The sequence below is a fragment of the Pinus tabuliformis genome, chromosome 7 (assembly GCF_031772625.1).
Source record: "Pinus tabuliformis cultivar Carrire ecotype Pingquan chromosome 7, CPIR1, whole genome shotgun sequence".
In the NCBI taxonomy this organism is placed as follows: Eukaryota; Viridiplantae; Streptophyta; class Pinopsida; order Pinales; family Pinaceae; genus Pinus; species Pinus tabuliformis.
Window position 1 is genome coordinate 60,776,520 of NC_142293.1, and position 10,275 is coordinate 60,786,794.

At 37.4% G+C, this 10,275-nt stretch overlaps 1 pseudogene; it reads right to left on the reverse strand.

Annotated features, from left to right (window-relative positions):
• Positions 1-2,137: 2,137 nt before the first annotated feature.
• On the reverse strand, positions 2,138-10,034 carry LOC149245201 (UDP-glycosyltransferase 86A1-like; annotated as a pseudogene).
• Between the last annotated feature and the right edge of the window lie 241 nt (positions 10,035-10,275).

Consider the following 10,275-nt stretch of genomic DNA (forward strand, 5'->3'; position numbering starts at 1 on the left):
GTGTGATTGTTTTCATTATTTATCTTATATTATTTTTTTATCTCTAACATTGTGGTGGTGTTCTCTTCCCCAAGCTCATCTCCCTTAACTCGACTCTAAACCCCTGGCGAGTTTTCTGGATTTACATTATTTCTCATGTGTTTTAGCCCTTCCTAGTTTTACTACTCAAGATTCTTATATATAACTCTAGAAAATATATAAGACTTTCCTTTGTCCTCATCCTTTGTGACCTCTCTAATCCATGGCACTTGTTAACCACAACCTTTATTCCTCCATTGCATAAGACCAAGGTGAAGAATCCTTTTGACCCCAAATGGAAGTCACAATGTGCCCTTGGTTTCCACTTGGCATTTATCCAACTGATGAGGGCTTTCTCTATTGACCAAATGCCAATGAATTTACAAATCATCGGGTGGTCCTTCATGTGTTGAACTCTTGCATTGAGTCTATGTGCTAGTATTTCTACCTCTAGAATATCTTTGGTTTTTTTGAGGTAGACAGGAGGGGTCTACTTCTTTTCCTGTTGGTTTGGGACCAAAGCCAAGCTCTCAACTCGGGCATCGTTGCCAAGTTTTGCAGAGAGGAAGGACGAAAATGACTATGCCAAGCAGAAGCATGGCAACAAGCTACTAAAAGTGTAGTGGAAGCAAAAGCAAGAGGAAAAGGCTAAGGTTTGAGGAATTGTGGAGCTAAGAGTCACACCAGAAACCTTTGACTACAAATATTTGAGGATTAAATTTAAATTTTCATATAATTAAAATGAACTATTATTTTATAGTATTTTTAACAAAATTAATTTTTTATAGTAATTAATTATATTTTTTTTCTTAAAATTTGGTGATTTATTTTTTACAAAATTGTAACTTTTTGGTTACTTAAAGTATATTTTAAACCATATAAATGGATTTACAATCTAGGACTCTTAGATTGTATAGAATTCATAGATCAAATTTGCAATTGATACAAATTGTTATTGAATTTTAAAATTAATTAACTAAAAAAAGCATAAAAGATATACATCACAAGTTTATATTATTATACATCTTATATTGTCAAGGGTTTAGAAATGCCAATAGGCATCAATCTATAGTAGGTTGTAAGTCATTCACCTCACAATACATCTCATATTGCCAAAAAAAAAAAAAAAAAAAAAAAAAATTAACTAAATTATAACTTTATTTTAAATTATTTTATTATTATAAAATTTTTAATATAAGATTAAAAATGTATAGGTTTAAGAAAAAACATATAACTAAGAAAACCATATAAATTAAATAATTATAAGCATCAAAATAATGGATACACCTCACATTGCTAGGATTTAACTAAATTATAACTTTATTTTAAAGTATTATTATTATTGATTATAAAAAGAATAAATATATAAAGTAAACATATTTACATTTAAAAAAAACATATAACAAGCTCTTTAATGATGAATATTCACCTCCATTTTACTATGGAAATTATTAACTTGTAAATAGATGTTTTTATAATGCCATCTTCCAATATTATGGATTATCAATACTAGATGTCCAACAAACCATAACTCATTTCATACTACATTTGTTCATGTGACATTTTTTTAATTAACCAATTCAATTTAAACGGAAGAAAGGATATAAATGGTTTTGAGATAAATCTCAACTTTTTGTTTGTGACTAATGTTAAAACTATTCTAGAATATTTATTGAAAGTTAGACCCTACCATCTATCTAATAATTATTGACAATTAAATTAAAATTTGAAAACTTATTCTAAAATAAACCAGCAAAGAAGATTACTAAAACAGGAACAACAACAACTGAAAATATTTTTTTTACCAAATAAGACTATTTTAATAAAACTTAGAAACATGACTTCTTAAAAATTAAATTGAAAAACAAAAGAGTATAAATATATTTAAAATAAATGTCAACCATCTAGCATAAATATTATGTGGATATTAAATCTTTGTATCCACCTCAAAAATATTATTTCAAAATAAATATATAAATGTAAAATGATTAAAAATAATAATAATAAATCAGATATATATTTTAACATTAATTAATTTCATAAATATCACGAAATGATGTAGGCTGATTAATAATAATATTTCTTTATGGTAGAATAACCATAAATAATTTTTCTTACTTCAAACATTTGGTAAACCGATCCATATATCCAAGTCAATTATTTATTGGAAACAATGAGTGAGGCATTTCTCACAGCCTCGACCATTTAACCTGAAACAGTTGCAGCAGAATTCGATGAAACCAGATTATAAAGAAATAATGTGATTACTCGTTGAACCAAACCAAATTATAAAAAAGTAGTATGATTAACCGTTCAAGATGCCTTGAAAATTTACACAGAGATCAAAATTAGAAAATCAATATTCAGATCTGCCAGCACTGTTCGTCACCTGAGTTTGGTCTTCAACCCATTTGCAACAAATTCCAGATTTTTGTTGGAAGTTCCTCCTTTCTTAACTTCCATCTGCACTACATCTCTCAGTCTCTCTGCCGTCCTCCTTAGCTCCTCCCCTTCCATCAATCTCCTCACTTTTTCTGCTATTTCTTCCCTCCCAATAACCTTTTCAGTATCATTACTACTCTTCAATCTCAGTCCAATTTTCCGTTCATCGGCTAAGAGTTTGCAGTTGGTGTATTGGTCATTCCCTAGAGGGAATCCCAGAAGGGGAATGCCCAACGAGATGCTCTCTAAAATGGAGTTCCACCCTGTTGGTCATATTAATTCCAACTGTAGGCACCGTGGATGCAGCGTGGACAGCAACTCAGCCAGCACGTACAACCCTGAAACCGCTCAGCGAAACCAGCAAACCGTCTGATGCATTTCGGACCGCTTTTGCGGTGAAAGCAGTTTCCGGACAATCGAGTCCGATCCAGTGAAATTTAGCCACGCGTCCTCAGCCATTTTTGCTTCCGTACTGGTTTATCGGACGCTAATGTTCAGCACAAAGGAGCCTCCCGATATTCATTCCAGCCGTCCGATTTGCTTGATCGTCCTCCGCCGTCCATCAACCAAAGTAGCATACGAGCCAGCATTAATGACATTGCATGGAGTAAAATTAAAGATTGGTTGACCGCAGTTTTGATATGAAGGCATTTAATAAATTGTCATATGCGTAGGTGAAGTATTTATGTTTTTATGTTTATTATGGCATATATTATATATGTTATGTTTTTTATTGTAGAGTTGACCATTTCGAGAACACACGCACATATGAATAAAAAAAATGGGAACGAAGAAGGGGAATGGAGAACTTTGGTGTTGCACAACAGTGCAAGATAAAGAAAACAGGGGAGCGCATATGTTTTGTGAATGTTTTTATGAGTTGACCATTCTGAAATAAAGCCACTCGGCACACGCACGGGTGAATAAAAAAAAGGGAACGAAGATTGAAATGAAGTTTTGTTGCAGCAAAGAACCTGTGTTGACTTTTGTGAAGAGATTTGAAGTGTGCACAACAGTGCAATAGTGAAGGGGTTAATGAAAATGAAAAAGCAATTTTTCGATAATGCAAGGAGTGTATGCATCGCACAGCAGTGCGTAGAGTGATGAAGTTTTTTTTGAGATTAATTTTGTATGTATGGGTCGCACAGCAATGCAAAGAAAAAGAAAGGTTTAGAACATAGCATGTAACATTTTTTTATGTGCTGGAAGTTTTTTTTGTAATGTGCAGGAGCACATAATATTTTTATGTTGAGCAAGCATATAAAAAAATTATTTTTACAGCAGTATGTGTAAAAATAGTTTTACACTAGTGAATGTAAAAGGGGTTTTACAGCAGTAAATTAAAATGGGTCTTTACACACCAGCAGTGTAAATTCTCAGGAGGAGACAGAGTAAATATTTTGTTGGTTGAATGTATTTTTGGTAAATCCCTCTGAGTGAAAGAGGATGAATATGTATCAGGCATTTATGTTTAATGAATAGAAATCATTTTTCTGGGTATGTAATACTCTGTTCTCAGACAAATTTTTTGAAGCTTCCCTGTGCACAAAAGATCCTGTGGAGAGAAGGAAACAGAGCATTGCCTCTGTGTGTTCAGTTTTTTTTGTTTTTGGGATTTTACCAAAAAAATCCCCAACAGTGGTATCAGAGCTAGTCCAGGCTCTTTGACGGTGACAGAGCCAATCCAGGCTCTTTGAAGGTGTCAAAGAAGCTGAAGGAAAGACTGTTGTTGCAGCAGTAAAAGCTTCTCCAGCAGTGTGAAGTCTCACGCAAAATGATTCGGGTATTTCTCAGATTAATTTTTTGTGTTGCTGTTGAAGAAACAGTGAGTCATTTTAAAAACACAGTCAGGTATTTTAAACATAGTTAAGAATGGCAAGGTCAAAGAAGAAAGCCTCCAATCCTCCTAAAAATGTGTCTCCCTCTTCTATTAAAATAGAAGACAATCTATTTGAAAGAATTCTATTTGAAGCTTCAAGGTTTAATGGAAATTTTGATATGTGGGAAATAAAAATGAGGACTGTCTTACAGTCTCAAGGGATTGAAATTTGGGAATCAGTGATTGATGATAGCAAGATGGACAGAGAATCCAAGGAGTGTAATGCACAAGCAACAAAAATAATCTTGGATGGACTGCCTGATTCTGTAAAGAAGAATCTAGGAAAATATTCATCAGCAAAGGATATATGGGACAGACTTCATGACCTTCATGCAAAGGGAGCACTGACCATGACCATCAGTCAAGAAGGAAATTCTGAACCCATCATAGAAGCTGAAAATGAGAAGGTTGACCTCATCAAGCTTCAAGTAAAAGAAAGGGATGAAGAGCTCGTCAAGCTTAAGAAGGAACTTGATGAAAGCAAGAGGAATCATCATGAAGAAGTCATATCAATGACAAATCAGTTGAATAAAGCAAATAAGCAGGAAGATATATTGTCAAGTCAGCTTGAAAAAAGGCACAAGAGAGTGAACAAACTTGTAGAAGAGATTGGACAGTACAAGGCAGAGGTCTCCTCCCTTAAGTTTGAATTACAAGAAGCCAGGAAGCAGGCACAAGGAGCTGAAAATAAAATGGAGAGCAGTCAAGCAGAAATCTCCAAAATGAAGTCAGATATCATCTCCCTTAAAATAGTAGCAGTTGAAGCTACTCGTAGCAAGGAAGAAACTGAGGAACAACTTGCAAAGAAAAATAATGAGTGTGAAAGATTGGAAGAAGAGATTGTCCTCCTCAGGAAAAAGTTTGAAGGGATGAACAAAATCATGAAGAGCTCTCAAGCCTTGGATGACATGCTTAGTTATCACAGATCTCCATCTGATAAATCAGGACTTGGGTATGTAGGTGAACCCTCAAACAAGAATGAAAATGCTTTAAGCAAAGGAGATGTGAAGAAGGCAGAAAGAAATGGTGATGCTCCTAGTTCCAGCAAAGGCAAGGAGAAAAATCAAGGCTACAATAGAAGAAATCCTACTCCAAGCAGAAAACCAACTCCAAGAAGAAATGTAGCTGATGTTAAAGAGGTAAGAGGCAATGGTTATCATCAAAGGATCTCAAGGCAGCAAGGCTTCAGAAGTACATCAAGGAAACCTCCATCTCCCAGGTACCAAAGTTCATTTTTTGGTTATTGTTATTCTTGCTCAAACTTTGGTCATAAGGCAAAAGACTGTAGAGCATTTCATAGAGATAGATGCTGTAGTCTCCGACAATCTCCAAGAAACAATTTTACAAGAAGAAATCATGAAATTTTATTCATGAACAATGTAGAATGCTTCAAGTGTCATAACATTGGGCATATGGCACGTGATTGTAACTTAACATGCGCTCCTACGCAAGCTAGACCCATGCAAAAGAAGAAAGTTACACAAGTATGGAGAAGGAAGGAAATACAGTCTGAAATTCCCTTGAGCTCGTCAGTCGATCTAAGTTTCTTTTGAGAAAACTTCGCTGAAAGAAGACAATGCATACAGTTAGGGGGAGCCTGTAATTATTGATCATTATTGCTGAACTGTTTTAACAGTCATTCTTTGATGAAGATCTTGTTATAGGGGAGAGATATGGAATTAAATTTGCCATAAAAGCAGAGAAGAAAAGTCTGCAGGGCATGAAGATTGCGTGGAGGATGTATTGCAGTGCAGCAGAGCGCAAATGAAATCTTTTTGTTAATCCCTCTGAAATGTAATACGCAGCGGTGTTGAAAAATGTAATTTTTTTTATCACATATGCAATGCAATATGCACAGAAGTGCGGAGAAGAAAAAGGGGCAGCGTTGAAATGTGAAGTGCAGCAGCGCGGTGAAAAGAAAATGTTTTTACGCACAGCAGTGCGAATGTAAGTGCAGTGAAGTTTTTTGGTTATTGTCCATTTTGAAAACAAAAGGAAGAAAAACATGCAGCAGTGTGCAGAAGTGAAATTTTTTTTGTGGTAATGAGAAGAGGGCAAAACACAGCAGAGCGTAAATGCCCAGTGTTTGAGAATGCAATGAAATTTTTCACACAGCAGTGAAAAGGGTAATGTAAGTTTTGTTTTTATTGTCGGAGAATATGTAGTAAAAACACACAGCAATGTGAATATGAAAAATGCAGCAGCATGAAGTTTTTTTTGTTGAAGAAACGAAATGTAATGGGCAGCAGCACATGTAAAAGAAATTTTTCTTACAGCAGTAAATGTAAGTGCAGTGAGTGTGTTGTTCATTGAACTGAAATGCAATATATGCAACATCAGTGAATGTAAGAAATATTTACACACAGGAGTGTAAATTTGTAAGCTGGGACAGAGTAATTGTTCCAGAAGAGACATAGTATTTTGTTTTTGAAAAATGCACAGCAGTGCAGACACAACAATGCTTCAGCAGTGTTAATTTTGAAGACAGAAAGCAGAGTAGACGCAGCAGCGTAAAGGAGCACAGAAAAAGAAAAATGCACAGCGGTGCAGATATGGATTGTAATGTACGTTTTGTGGTTGTCTGTTGAGAGAGAAGGTAAAAGCGCAGCAACGCATATGAATGCAGTTTTTGTTGTTTGCATCTGAAATGCAAGTGAGACACAACAACAATGCGATTGTAATCAATGAAGGGGAGCAGGCAGCAACGTGAAGTTTTGGTTGTTGTTCATTGTGAAAACAACAGGAAGGGAATACGCAGTAGCGCAAGTGAAATGTAATGCAAAGAAAACACAACTGCGTGAAATCTTTGCACTTGTTCTGTTGAGAAAACAAAAGGCAATATGCTGCAGCGCGTATGTGCTAAATGAATGTAAGATACAGATTGAAGTGCCTCTGAAGAAAGCATGTTGGAGAATCCCTCTGTCATGAGGAAGGTGCTCTTCAGCACAGTCTCAGGTGAATCCCTCTGTCATGACTAAGGTGCTCTTAAGCACAGTCTCAGGTGAATCCCTCTATGTGAGGAAGATATTCTTGTAACAGCAGTTGGTGAATCCCTCTATGTGAGGAAGTGTTTGGGTATGATTGAATGCCCAACAGTTGAAATTAAAGGGGAGTGTTGGAATATTAATTCCAACTGCAGGCACCGTGGACGCAGCGTGGACAGCAACTCAGCCAGCACGTACAACCCCGAAACCGCTCAGCGAAACCAGCAAACCGTCTGATGCATTTCGGACCGCTTTTGCGGTGAAAGCAGTTTCCGGACAGTCGAGTCTGATCCAGTGAAATTTAGCCACGCGTCCTCAGCCATTTTTTCTTCCGTACTGGTTTATCGGACGCTAATGTTCAGCACAAAGGAGCCTCCCGATATTCATTCCAGCCGTCCGATTTGCTTGATCATCCTCCGCCGTCCATCAACCAAAGTAGCATACGAGCCAGCATTAATGACATTGCGTGGAGTAAAATTAAAGATTGGTTGACCGCAGTTTTGATATGAAGGCATTTAATAAATTGTCATATGCGTAGGTGAAGTATTTATGTTTTTATGTTTATTATGGCATATATTATATATGTTATGTTTTTTATTGTAGAGTTGACCATTTCGAGAACACACGCACATATGAATAAAAAAAAGGGGAACGAAGAAGGGGAATGGAGAACTTTGGTGTTGCACAGTAGTGCAAGATAAAGAAAACAGGGGAGCGCATATGTTTTGTGAATATTTTTATGAGTTGACCATTCTGAAATAAAGCCACTTAGCACACGCACGAGTGAATAAAAAAAAGGGAACGGAGATAGAAATGAAGTTTTGCTGTAGCAAAGAACCTGTGTTGACTTTTGTGAAGAGATTTGAAGTGTGCACAGCAGTGCAATAGTGAAGGGGTTAATGAAAATGAAAAAGCCATTTTTGGATAATGCAAGGAGTGTATGCATCGCACAGCAATGCGTAGAGTGATGAAGTTTTTTTTGAGATTAATTTTGTATGTATGGGTCGCACAGCAGTGCAAAGAAAAAGAAAGGTTTAGAACATAGCATGTAACATTTTTTTATGTGCTGGAAGTTTTTTTTTGTAATGTGCAGGAGCACATAATATTTTTATGTTGAGCAAGCATATAAAAAAATTATTTTTATAGCAGTATGTGTAAAAATAGTTTTACACCAGTGAATGTAAAAGGGGTTTTACAGCAGTAAATGAAAATGGGTCTTTACACACCAGCAATGTAAATTCTCAGGAGGAGACAGAGTAAATATTTTGTTGGTTGAATGTATTTTTGGTAAATCTCTCTGAGTGAAAGAGGATGAATATGTATCTGGCATTTATGTTTAATGAATAGAAATCATTTTTCTGGGTATGTAATACTCTGTTCTCAGACAAATTTTTTGAAGCTTCCCTGTGCACAAAAGATCCTGTGGAGAGAAGGAAACAGAGCATTGCCTCTGTGTGTTCAGTATTTTTTGTTTTTGGGATTTTACCAGAAAAATCCCCAACACACCCGCAGTGGTTCAAAAACCCACCGATGGAGGGATGATTGAGCACTTTCAGCTGTGAGCACCATGGAACAATCAGTCCTCACTCTTTTGTTTCCTTCAGAAAGCCGTCCGGCAGCATGGCTGAGACTTCGGTGGCCTCCGGGCCGGGATGTCGGAGCACCCACATAAAACAGTAGCCGCTCTCCTTCAAACCCATTGCTATTTCCTCTACCTGCCTTTCCGACACGGGGATTAAACTGCCAAACGAAACGTATATGACCGACTTAGGACACTGGTCGTCCAGCCACTTTGTGCAGTCGATCTCTACCCGCGAGCTCGTCCCCACAACGAAGTCGCGAGAGATTGAGTGATCGAGGTATGCCGAAGGCAGCAATGGGCCAACACAGTATACCTGCAATTTCTCTGACAAAGCCTCCACTACATGGCCTTCTAACGCTTGGAAGGAATTGGCTACTACCCAATCTGCTTCTCTGGCTCTTTCTAAACACTGAACAACAGCTCTGGTGTTTGAAGGGTCTTTCAAAAATGACCCAAGTTCTGCAGGCTGTATGGAGATTTCACCTGGAACGTGAATTACCGATCCCGCCTGACGATGGACTGCACAGCAAGGGGAAGAACAAATCATTAGAATATTCAGAAGAAAATAGAAATGATCAATGGATAAGGGTTTGAAGGGAAAGTTTCTTACAGAAAGGAAACAGTCATGATCACCTAATTCGGAATGGTGAAGGATCGAAAACATTGAGATGCTCTGCGTCCAGAAAGAAATGGATAGCAGATTGAGCTTCTTGGCCAGAGGCACTGCCCATGTGAGGTAAGTGTCGGCCACGATGCAGGAGATGGGCGTTACATTGGGTTGCCGATGAAGATCGTGGATGAGCTCCTCCACAAGGCTTTCCATGTTACCCAACGACCGATAGAAGTGTTGGATCTTACTCCATCTCTCAAACTCACCAGGCACGCAATTGGGTATGGCCACCATCCGAATATTGAGGCCAAGATTTCGAGCATGGGCGAATGCATCAACACCGTGCCCCAAATGGGCGTCAGTGATGATTTGATGCCATGAGTTTGTGAGGACAAATGTAATGGAAATTCCCATGGAGGTGAGCTTCTTTGCGAGCTGCATCATAGGATTGATATGTCCTTGCCCCGACAGCGGGACGACTAGGGCGTGAAAGCCGCCACAATTTCCAGTGCTCTCCATAGTGGGCCTATTACTTTCTTTCGATTCAATGTTTAGAATATATTGGCGGGGTTTATCAGCAACGCAGAGAGCCGTGTTGAACAAAGATTTGCAGGTATTGTAGTTAGTCAAAGATGCACACCATTCCGGCGGATTCTTTCCACCTATCTTCAGATATTAGCAAAGACATATGCTAAACGTGTTCGCCATTTTTGACTAAAAGCACTTTGGAATTTTGACCCATAAAATGAAATTAATTCAT